The 11,990-nt window shown below is 44.0% G+C and overlaps 1 pseudogene; it reads right to left on the reverse strand.

Moving 5' to 3' along the window:
* Positions 1-1,269: 1,269 nt before the first annotated feature.
* Positions 1,270-5,330, reverse strand: LOC141082642 (olfactory receptor 5AS1-like; annotated as a pseudogene).
* Positions 5,331-11,990: the final 6,660 nt, after the last annotated feature.

An 11,990-nucleotide genomic window follows, 5' to 3' on the forward strand; every position in this document is an offset into this window, starting at 1 on the left:
CCCCTCTCTGTACAGCGTCTGGGAGGCTGCGGTTGGTGCTGCCCAAAAAGTTGATCATCAACAGATTAAAAAACTGATGCACTCTATGGATGGATGGCTTATGGCTGCTATTGAAAAGAAGGGCCACTGATAATTTTTTGAATTTCACAAATATAGTTTTGAACATTTTGAGATTGGTTGCTTTCTCACTTTAACAGATGAAAATATACAATTGAGATGGGAATATTTCCATTTTATATTTATTTGCAAATTAATTCTGCACAATAATAGTTGTCCAAAAAGAATGCACACATATATCTTCTCCTAACAAAGACAGAACCTCACTTTTACCTTTTCAAATATTCAGGTTTCAGGTTTATTTTTGGATTGACCGACAGCACTGGAGTTGTTTAATAAGAAAATTAATCATCAAAAATTCAAATTGCCTAATAATTCTGCCCATGGGAATCATTCTGTAAATTATTATTCCGTACATTTTTTCTGTATTCAACTGATGGTTTTTAACAATAATTTTTTAAAAGGCAAATTAAATTACTAGATATAAAGACCAGCTCAACTGAAGAGTAATAAGTAGAAGGGTGGATTGTGAATGGCTACAATTTGAGAAATTTGTTTTAGTAATTAGTGAATCGTTTTGCCATTAAACCACCAATGGCAAGACGTTAAAGTATATTTGTTGGATTTGCCATAAAACTCATTCAAAATAACCCTCCATTGTAACGTAGTGCTTGTGAAAAAAACCAAGTACACATTTTAAAAAATAATATGTTGTTAGAAATTCAATACTGATACTGAGGCTATCAATGAATTCTGCTCTAAGAAGTTTCTACTTTAATAATTTTGCAATGGAATTGCAACAAGGTAAAGGTGGACACCGACCATCCTGTTACCATTTAGGCTGATATTATTGTTAGACATGTTACCCCCATGAATTTGCATGGTAGTGCTAAGCTATGCTAATGATGTAGCCGTTTAGAAAGTAAAAGTCTGTTGTCGTTGTCCTGAAAATTCAGAGAGACTGGACAAAGAGTGTAAGAGAGTTGATTGCAGATGGCCTGAGTCAGTTGCAGAGAGCCATTATAATGAGCAAATGCCATAATACTTTGTAGTGGCTAGCAGATGAGGAATGGAAACATCTTGTCTGTAGGTTGTTATCACTTATTACAAAATGGATGGGTACCATCTTCTTTTTTCTCAGGAATCAAAAAATGATGCTTTTAATGGGACCCCTCTCTTTTATATACACCACTAGATTCACTTCACCATATTTTAAGGACATTTCCTTTTCCTGTTCACTTGTTTTAATATTGAGTTCTTAACATCCTTATTTCTGATGCTGCAGATGATGGGATTCAACACTCGAGTAAACACCAAGTAGAGAACAGACACAGAGTTGTTTGTCTCTGGAGAGAATGAAGATCGAGGCTGAAAATACACAATCATAATGGTTCCATAATAAAGGGTTACTACAGTCATGTAGAGAAAGCTTTCTGTCTTCCATTTGAAGAGCGAATCTTCAAAATGGTGGAAATTATATTGACATATGAAATTAAGGTCAAGAAGAAAGCACACATAGCAATGAACGCAGCAGCTATATACTGTATATTGCAACCTCGTTGAGCCAAGGATCTTTGCAGGACAGTCTTAAGAAAGGAGGCACCTCACAAAAGAAATGATTCACATAATAATTACTGCATAAAAGTAATTGAAAAACAAGTGCTACATGAATGGAAGCATTTATTACACCCATACTCCATGATACCAGAGGAAAACAAACACACACCTTCTTGTTCACAATAGCGTTGTAAAGTAATGGTCTACAAACCTGCCATAAGCCATAACTGAAAGTAAAATACACTCTGTTGCCCCAAGAACCAAGGAGAAGAACATCTGAAAACCACAACCTAAAAGGGAAATACTTTGGTCCTTAGATACAGTATTTTTGAGGAGTACAGGAACTATGGTGGAGGAGAAACAAATGTCAATGAAAGATTACTCAAGAAGACATACATAGGGATGTGTAAGTTTGGATTACTCCTCACCACAAAAATTAGTAAAAGGTTTCCAGAAAGTATAATCATGTACATGACCAAGAATACAAGGAAACAGAGCACATGTGTTAGGAACGGCGGAAAGCACTAAATAAAAGTAAATAATAAAGTGCGTTCGCCGCTCGGGGTCCACCGTGCAGTAGGTGTTACACCGCTGCTAGGTAATGACAGACGAGCAATATGGCGGTATAATGCGCACGGGTTCAACTTCACCTGAAGTGCGCAGAGCGGGCTCTGCTTACACACAGAGGCGCCGCAACAAAAACATACAAAAACGCTGAGCCTGTTAGTGTCACAGGCCTCAGGTAAATGCACACACGGTATCAGGTCACAGGAGCAGGACCTAAGACAGAGGAGCTGCGTCCGCCTAGACCTACCGTGTGTGTGGCATCGCTACTGCAAGCGCCAAGAAGGGCTGCAACTGCAGCGCAGCGTAGGAAACTGCCGCTGGACGACATAGCTACAAAGCAGGTGCAATGTCAGACGCTAGCGCAGAGGTGCGGGTGCACAGTGGCCTAACGCTTGCCACTGACTGGCACTTACTGCTGAACTAATTCCCTATCCACATGCGTAATATCAGAGGGAAAGGGTTTCTTAATAAGTCAGTCACCAGAATCATACATCCGTCACCATTCACACATAGCGAGTATAGTCTATACTAGCGCATGGCCGAATGGTCATGCGTGCTTTTTATAGCCGTGAAGGACCTTCCAGATCTCCGAGATGGATCAATGAGATCTGGAGTAGGACCTGGGCACATGACTCCCGATCTCCAATGGGAGATCGCCTCGTGAGCATGCCCAGTAGGAGCACAGAAGAACTTAGTCTCTGCAGCAGTCTGCTGCAAAGTAATCTTCTCTGCAGTAGATAGATAGCAGGAGACCGCAGGATGTGAGGCTCTGGATTCCTGCAGCGCAGACGCAGAAACCAGATGCCTAACATTACCCCCCCTCCTAGGGCCCCCTCCCCTCTGAGCCTTCCGATCCACCACCTTGTGCCCATCAGAGGCATAGGTCTCAGACTCGTCTGAAGGTAAGTCTGATGTCCCAGTAGATGACAAGGAAAACCGGGACACGTGGAAGGCATCAGAGGCGGCAAGGTCGCCAGGTTTAAGAAGGGATGCGTGGGAGCCAACGGGGGCGGCAAAATCGCCAGGAGCAGAAGCTAAAGTGGAACGCCGCAGTGTGTCGGCTGGCGTCTCCACTCTGTTTAAGGAAGCTATTCCAAACACAAAAGGCGCAGGCCCGAATATACTTTTTAACGTCCCGAGTCCTGTGCGGCCACCAATACGACCCCGCCAGGAGTTTTGTGGTCTGCATGTAGCCACAGTGACCACCCCTCCTGGAGGCATGTGCCCATGCGAGAACCCTCGGCCGAAGGCAGGGAGGGACAAAGGTCTTGCCCGGCGGCACAGAGTTTGGCCATTGCGGGGCATTGTTGTCCGGAGAAACAGCGTGTTGACAATGGTAACCGCAAATGGAGTTTTGTGCCGGACGCACCTCGAGAACGGCGCAAGACACCTCCATGGGCTCTGGGAGTGGAGTCTCTGGCTTGGGTGGTTCCAGAGGCTCAAAAAAGTTGGGAGCCGAGGTAACATTCCGCTTGGATTGAGCACGCTCCAGGCCGCGCTCCGAAAAATGGAGATCAATGCGGGTGGAAATGGCAATCAGCTCTTCCAAACTTGCAGGAACCTCTCTGGTAGAGAAAGCATCCTTAACATGCTCTGCCAAACCTCTCCAAAACACAGGGATGAGGGCTTTGTCGGACATCTCCAGCTCGGAAGCCAGTGTCCGAAAATGAACGGCATACTGACTAACCGAGAGGGATCCCTGAGTCAAAGCTAGTAGCTGAAGAGAGGTGTCGTGCATGACCCATGGTCCCAGAAAGACCTGCTTAATAGCTGTTAAAAACTGAGCAGCGGTCCAAACCTCTGGATCACCACTCTCCCATAATGGCGTAGCCCACTCCAACGCCTTGCCCGACAGAAGGGAAACAATAAACCCCACCTTTTCCCGTTCCGTAGGGAATCGCGCAGCCAGTAACTCCAGCTGGATAGAGCACTGGCTGACGAAACCCCTACAGGAGGCGCCATCGACAGAAAATTTATCGGGCAATGGGAGGCGGGTAACTGTCGGTGCGTGGGAGGACGTGGACATATGTGAAACCGGGTCTGTGATTGCCTGTACAGAAGCTTCAGTGGATTTCACAGCTGAGTTAGCACTCTCAAGAGTAGCCAACCGGCTGTCCAGCTGCCGAATATACTGTAAGAGTTGCTGCTGTTCTGCCATCACTAGCCAGACCCTGGCACTAGTATAATGTTAGGAACAGCGGAATGCAATAAATAAAAATAAATAATAAAGTGCGTTCGCCACTCTGGGTCCACCGTGCAGTAGGTGTTACACCGCTGCAAGGTAATGACAGACGAGCAATATGGCGGTATAATGCGCACGGGTTCAACTTCACCTGAAGTGCGCAGAGCAGGCTCTGTTCACACACAGAGGCGCCGCAACAAAAATATACAAAAACGCTGAGCCTGTTAGTGTCACAGGCCTCAGGTAAATGTACACACGGTATCAGGTCACAGGAGCAGGACCTAAGACTGAGGAGCTGCGTCCGTCTAGACCTACCGTGTGTGGTGTTGCTACTGCGAGTGCCAAGAAGGGCTGCAACTGCAGCGCGGCGTAGGAAACTGCCACTGGACGACACAGCTACAAAGCAGGCGCAATGTCGGACGCTAGCACAGAGGTGCGGTGTGCACAGTGGCCTAAAACTTGCCACAGACTGGCGCTGACTGCTGAACTAATTCCCTATCCACATGCGTAATATCAGAGGGAAGGGGTTTCTTAATAAGTCAGTCACCAGAATCATACATCCGTCACCATTCACACATAGCAAGTATAGTCTATACTAGCTCATGGCGGAACGGTCATGCGCGCTTTTTAAAGCCGTGCAGGACCTTCCAGATCTCCGAGATGGACCAATGAGATCTTGAGCAGGACCTGGGCACATGACTCCCGATCTCCAATGGGAGATCACCTCGTGAGCATGCCCAGTAGGAGCACAGAGGAACTTAGTCTCTGGAGCGGTCTGCTGCAAAGTAATCTTCTCTGCAGTAGATAGACAGCAGGAGACCGCAGGATGTGAGGCTCTGGATTCCTGCAGCACAGACGCAGAAACCAGACGCCTAACAACATGAAGGTGAGGTACAGTGGATACACCAAGTAGTATGAACCAGTTTGGTCTTGTTTGATTCATCATCTTCATTTAAGATATCCTGTTTCTGAAAAAGTAAAGATCACAATATTGTGGAAAAGTTGACTTTGAAGACAGCTTTCATAACTTGAGTAGATGTAGTCAACATGTAAAACTATGTATCCATAGGATTCCGGTGACCTATGAAGTCAATAAGACCTAAGAGCATGTACTGTAATAGTAGCTAACATTACAGATAAATTTTTCTAAGTCTTATGTAAAACCAGAAATAAACCGTGATAATAAATAACCTCTTTGAGTTCTGATTATATAGTAGCTGTTAAACAAGCATTTAAAGAGAGTACAGGATCTACTCAGATTACACAGGAGACCAAAGTTGAACATTTTGCCCTTCCTCATCAAATACAAACATCTAATTTTGCTTGTAGCATAAATATAGATATCATTCCTAACTTGTCAAACAAATACAATACTTTTGTTATTGTAGCCACATAGAATATCAACTGAAAGCTCTGGATTGATACATATGTGTATAATTTTCCCCAGGACCACAATTTGTAAAGGAATACCTCACCAAAATTAACAACAGTATGGGAATACATCACCAGAACCACCAATAGTACCAGAAATACAGTACCAAAACTATTATAAGGGGCATAAGGAGGTGTCTGTAAATATGATACTGTGATGTCTGATGTTGTGTATATTTATGTATAACTACTGTAGTTGTAGGGAAAGCGTAGTACCCTAGTAATGCTACTAGGTGGGGTGGAGCGCATACCCAGCCTGTGTATAGTTTAAGTAGGAGGAGCTAATGGCCGTTAAGCTGGGGAACAGCAGAGATTTGAATCAGTTGGGTGGGAGCACCCTGACAGGGCTGTTAGCTCCATAACGTTAAAGTCAGGAGCCCAGTCATACAGTATTCGGGCCAGGACTTCATCGGGGAGAAGCACCAGGAGAAGCACTGACGGTGCAGTATATGTGGGACTGCAGTTGCCGGAGGAGGACTAGGCAGTACAGGCGAGTTATTCAGAATGTGGCGGCTGACTACGTGGGTGGATATTCTCGAGGCCTGGATGAAATGGCTAAGAGGGTCCCCTACTGGAGTAAGACTGAGCGGAGATGACGCTGGAAGACCAGAGAGTGTGGTCCGTCCCGGAAGCGAGCTTGGTGATAGAGAGGGAAAGACAGGAACAGAGGAGGAGAAATTGTCCATTGCTAACCCTGATGCTGATATTGGAGAGAATATATACGCGTTGTGCACCAGAAGCAGTAAAGTTGATAGTTCAAGCGTTGAATGGGACTGTGACTCTGTTTGTTCCACATCGTCTGAGAACGTGCAGTGAATTACAGGAAGCCCTGAGAGGAATGGAGTTGCATGTGTGCTGACAGAAAACTGTCATGTCTATGTGAGGGGAGGCAAGGACACCATTGCCCCTGGCCACGACTACCACCCTGGCCAGACCTTACACTATCATTATTATAGGAACACAGCAAAAGAACGATCATGAGTATATAAATACAGCACCAGAATTGACTTAATACGTAAATACAGCACAATTCTACTTATCTCTGTTATTTTGTTCTGATGAAACGTTGGATCTGCAGCTGCTAGATTTATAAGTGATGGAAATGTTGTGTATACACAACTACAGTGGGGGAAATAAATATTTGATCCCTTGCTGATTTTGTAAGTTTGCCCACTGACAAAGACATGAACAGTCTATAATTTTAAGGGTAGGTTCCTTTTAACATTGAGAGATAGAATATCAAAAATAAAATCCAGAAAATCACATTGTATAAATTATATAAATTTATTTGAATTTTGCAGTGACAAAAAAGTATTTGATCCTTTACCAATCATTAAGAGCTCTGGCTCCTACAGACCATGTAGACACTCCTAATCAACACGTTACCTGCATTAAAGACAGCTGTCTTACATAGTCACCTTTATAAAATACTCCTATCCACAGACTCAATTAATCAGTCAGACTGTAACCTCTACAACCTGGGCAAGGCCAAAGAGCTTTATAAGGATGTCAGGCGAGTTTAAAATGGGGCCCCAAATGCTAACATATTTCACATCACACAGAAGCATTTTGATTGTATTTAGATGCCCTGAGTTGAGGCCGCTAAATGATTGTGGTTGACAATATTGAAGTCGTTCAACACTTGTTTCCCGGCCACTTTTCACCATCTGAGAAAGAATGATAGGAACAGAACAATCACTAATGGATCACTAACAGATCACCATACAGTATCATGTTATCAGCAGCACATCTACAGTTTACACCCCGTAGTTCTCCATATAATATGTCCCCTATAGTCCTAAATATTGTATAATACACTCCCTATAGTCTTCCATATTGTATAATACACTTCCTATAGTCCTCCATATAATATAATGGGCCCCTGTTATGAATGGATCACCGAGGAGGACAACAAAAAGCCAAGTCCCAGAAAACCAGAGAGGTTGGTAACTATGCAGATTGCAGATCCCTGATCCTATCCACACAACTAGCAGTAGCAGTGGAGCGTTCCTACGATGACCTAGACGCCTCGTCACCGCCGGAGGACTACATAAGCCTAAAGCAAGAAAAGGGGAAAACTAACTGCCCCAGAGCAGACCCCAAAGGAATAGACAGCCCCCACACATGTATTGACGGTGAAACAAGATGAAAACACAAACACAGGCAGGAAAATAGGCTGAGCAAATGATGGGGTTCAAACTAACTATAAAGGATAGGTAAGGAAAGGTACTGTCTGCAATCTGCCAAAAACCTTACAAAAATAATGTCCAACACTTCTGATAGCAAAATTAACCCTGAAGTCACTAGACTTCTCCCACTATATCAGCACTCTGAAATATTCTGAGACAGAGCAAAAAAGAGGCCAATCTAATAAGGGACTAAAAAGCAAATTGGCAAATACAGACAAATAAGAGTGGAAATTCAGCACAGCCCCAGCCGGGACTGGCTGAACACACAAAAAACTGAATAAACCAACAAAATCAAGTGTGAACATTAGTAAAAACACTTAGCTTTGAGAAGGCTGGAACAGAGCTGAAAACCAAGACCTCAGAAGCCAGAAGCAATCACCAGCACTGACTTAGGGCGTCGGCTGTCTTAAATCCAGTGGAAGATTCCTGAGGTCCAATCGTCAACCTCATTATCAGGTGGTATTAAATCAGCCTCACTACCTCCTGTTACCACCAGAGGGAGTCTGGAAGGAGAACTCACTACTGGTGGACTAGAGAATGAACTCACAACAGGCCCCATAGTCCTCCATATAGTATAATACATTCCAGTCCTCCATGTAGTATAATACACTCCACATAGTCCTCAATATAGTATAATACACTCCACATAGCCCTCCATTAAAATACACTGCTCAGTCCTCCATATAGTATAATACACTCCTCATAGTGCTCCATATAGTATAATGCACCGCCATAGTCATCCCTGTAGTACAATTCACTTCCCATAGTATAATGCACCCCATAGTTCTTCATATAATGTATTCCCCATAGTCCTCGATACAGTATAATGCAGCCAACATATAGCATAATGCAGCCACCCAACATAGTATGCATAATGCAGCCCCACCATACAATATAATGTAACCCCCATAGAATATAATGCAGCCCCCCTCATATAGTATAATGCAGCCACCCCTTAGAGCATAATGCAGCAACCCCTCAGAGAATAATGCAGCCACTCCACAGACTATAATTTAACCCCCCCATAGAATATAATGCAGCCCCCATAGAATACAATGTAGCCTCCTCATCTAATATATAAAGCTCAATGTGGGTGTGTATGTATGTATGTATGTATGTGTGTATGTATGTATGTGTGTGTGTATGTACGGGATTGGCATCCGCACCATCGCAGCTACAGCCACAAAATTTGGCACAGTCACACGTCTGGACCCCGAGAGTGTCCTAGGCTATGTTGTGAGGTGAAATTTTAACCCCGCGCGTTCCAATTCACCAAACAATTTTGCCCCTATCTACATAATGGGGAAAAAGTGTGTGTGTATCAAGCGCCGCCCCTCATTATGATGTCATAATGGTTGCCATGGCGATGCTGATGTCATCATAGGTTGCAAGCCCCGCCGCTCATTATGATGTCATAATGGTTGACTATGGGATGGAGGATGTGTGATGGGTATATGGGCACTGGACTATGGGATGGAGGATATGTATGACGGGTATATGGGCACGGGACTATGGGATGGAGGATGTGTGATGGGTATATGGGCACTCAACTATGGGATGGCGAATATGTATGATGGGTATATGGACATGGGACTATGGGATGGAGAATATGTATGATGGGTATATGGGCATGGGACTATGGGATGGAGGATGTGTGATGGGTATATGGGCACTCAACTATGGGATGGAGGATATGTATGATGGGTATATGGACACGGGCCTATGGGATCATGGATATGTATGATGGGTATATGGGCATGGGACTATGGGATGGAGGATAATTATAATTTGCTATAACTAACCACAGTTAGTTACTATGCCTGGGCAGCGCCGGGCTCTTAGTATAGATTAATGTAGCCCCCTCATAGAGTATGATGCAGTCACCCCCCCATAGAATATAATAAATATAATACAGCCACCCCATAGAATATAATGTAACCCTAAATAGAATATAATACAGCCTACCTCCCATAGAATATAATGTAACAGCCCCCATTTTATACAACACAGCCTCCCCCATAGAATATAATGTAAAATGTACCCCCCTTGGTATATAACACAGCCACATAGTATATAGTACAGCACCACATGGTATATAGCACAGCCCCACATGGTATATAGGACAGCCCCACATGGTATATAGCACAGCGCCACACGGTATATAGCACAGCACCACATGGTATATAGCATAGCACCACACGGTATATAGCAAAGTAAAACCATGGTATATAGCACAGCCCACCATGGTATATAGCACAGTACCACATGGTATAAAGCACAGCCCACCATGGTATATAGCCCAACATGGTATATAGCCCAGCTCCACATGGTATATAGCCTAGCACCACATGGTATATAGCCCAGCATAGTATTTAGCCCAACATGGTATAGCCCAGCATGGTATATAGCCCGGCATAGTATATAGCCCAGCATGGCATATAGCCCAGCATGGTATATAGCCCAGCATAGTATATAGCCCAGCATGGTATATAGCCCAGCATAGTATATAGCCCAGCATGGTATAGCCCAGCATGGTATATAGCCCAGCGTAGTATATAGCCCAGCATAGTATATAGCCGCCCACACGAATGGCCCCACAGTCCAGTACTCACACTTATATTAAAAAAATCCAAACTCCTCACCTTCTCCTCGTGCCCATGCTGCTCCCGGCTCCTGTCTCCTGTCCTGATGCTCTCTCCTTTATCATTGCTTTGAACTGTACCGGCAGTCGCTGCTATAGTTCAATGCGGCGGCTGCGGGGGGAGTCGGCGCTGGGGGCAGGCTGGCCCCCCTGCCTCTCAGGGGCCACATAGCGGCTGCGTGATGTGCCACTAGCTGGGGGCCCCTGGGGGAGCGGGGGCCCTAGGCAGCTGCCTGGTTTGCCTGCATCTAACGCCGGCCCTGGCTGTATGGTAGGACAAGTGCCTGCAGTATTTTATTATTTTTCCTTCCCTTCTCAGCCCTCAAAATAATCCATGGCTGTAGTGCTGCCATTATGCTGAATTTTTGTGAACTGTAACCCAAAAAATATGGATTCTGAAGAATTAAAAATTGTAGCGAAATTTGTAAAAAATGTGATTTCATACAAATTGATTGGTCCTTGCAGACAGGTAAGACCAGACTACTGGTTAAACAAAGGATAAAGATCATAAAGTGCACATAGTATTCCACAAAATCATTGGGGCTATAGAAGTGTGTGTTAGACAAAGAACAGAGGAGCCCAGATTAAACTGCAGATCCAAAAGGTTAAGCCTACTCTTATAGGATAAAAACCTGTGTTGTTGTAAGAAGTGCAAATGGTTTCCCCAGATGAAATCATGAAAGGTGATTATTGTGCATATTTATTGTTGCTTATCATGTTGGTATATCATTTGTATATCCTGTATACATATTCTGACTGTCCTGTATGTATCTGTTGATATGCTGTGTTTTTGCAATATCTTTTGTAATTTTTACCTTTTTTGTATTTTCTGCTTTACTTAATATTATTTCACTTACCAATTGTGTACAAACTTGGCAGATGCAAGAGATAGTTACTGTAGGGTGCCATAAGGCACTGATAGAGGTAAAGGATGCAGATGCAATCTAATCTGGCCATTGCTGGTGTGGGGAGATCTGCTGTATCAAGCAAAAGGCAACTGACATGTGTCTCTCTAGCTCAGTGTTTCCCAACTCCGGTCCTCAAGAGCCACCAACAGGTCATGTTTTCAGGATTTCCTTAGTATTGCCAAGATGATTATCGCATCACCTGGACAGGCAATAATTCCATCACCTGTGCAATATTAAGGAAATCCTGAAACCTGAAACCTGTTGGAGGCTCTTGAGTTGGGGAACACTGCTCTAGCTCAGTGTTAAATAAGTTACTGATTCAACATCTCACCAAAGACATTCTCTTGGCTAATGGTAATTTATTGTTTATTATTATGCAATGTGCCACTGCACTGGTGAATGGAGGTGGAAGATACAAGTACCATTGACTGTAGCTATAGCTAGCACAGACATATGGA

This window comes from Dendrobates tinctorius, unplaced genomic scaffold (genome assembly GCF_039654945.1).
Source record: "Dendrobates tinctorius isolate UK_male_01 unplaced genomic scaffold, ASM3965494v1 ptg000019l, whole genome shotgun sequence".
Classification (NCBI taxonomy): Eukaryota; Metazoa; Chordata; class Amphibia; order Anura; family Dendrobatidae; genus Dendrobates; species Dendrobates tinctorius.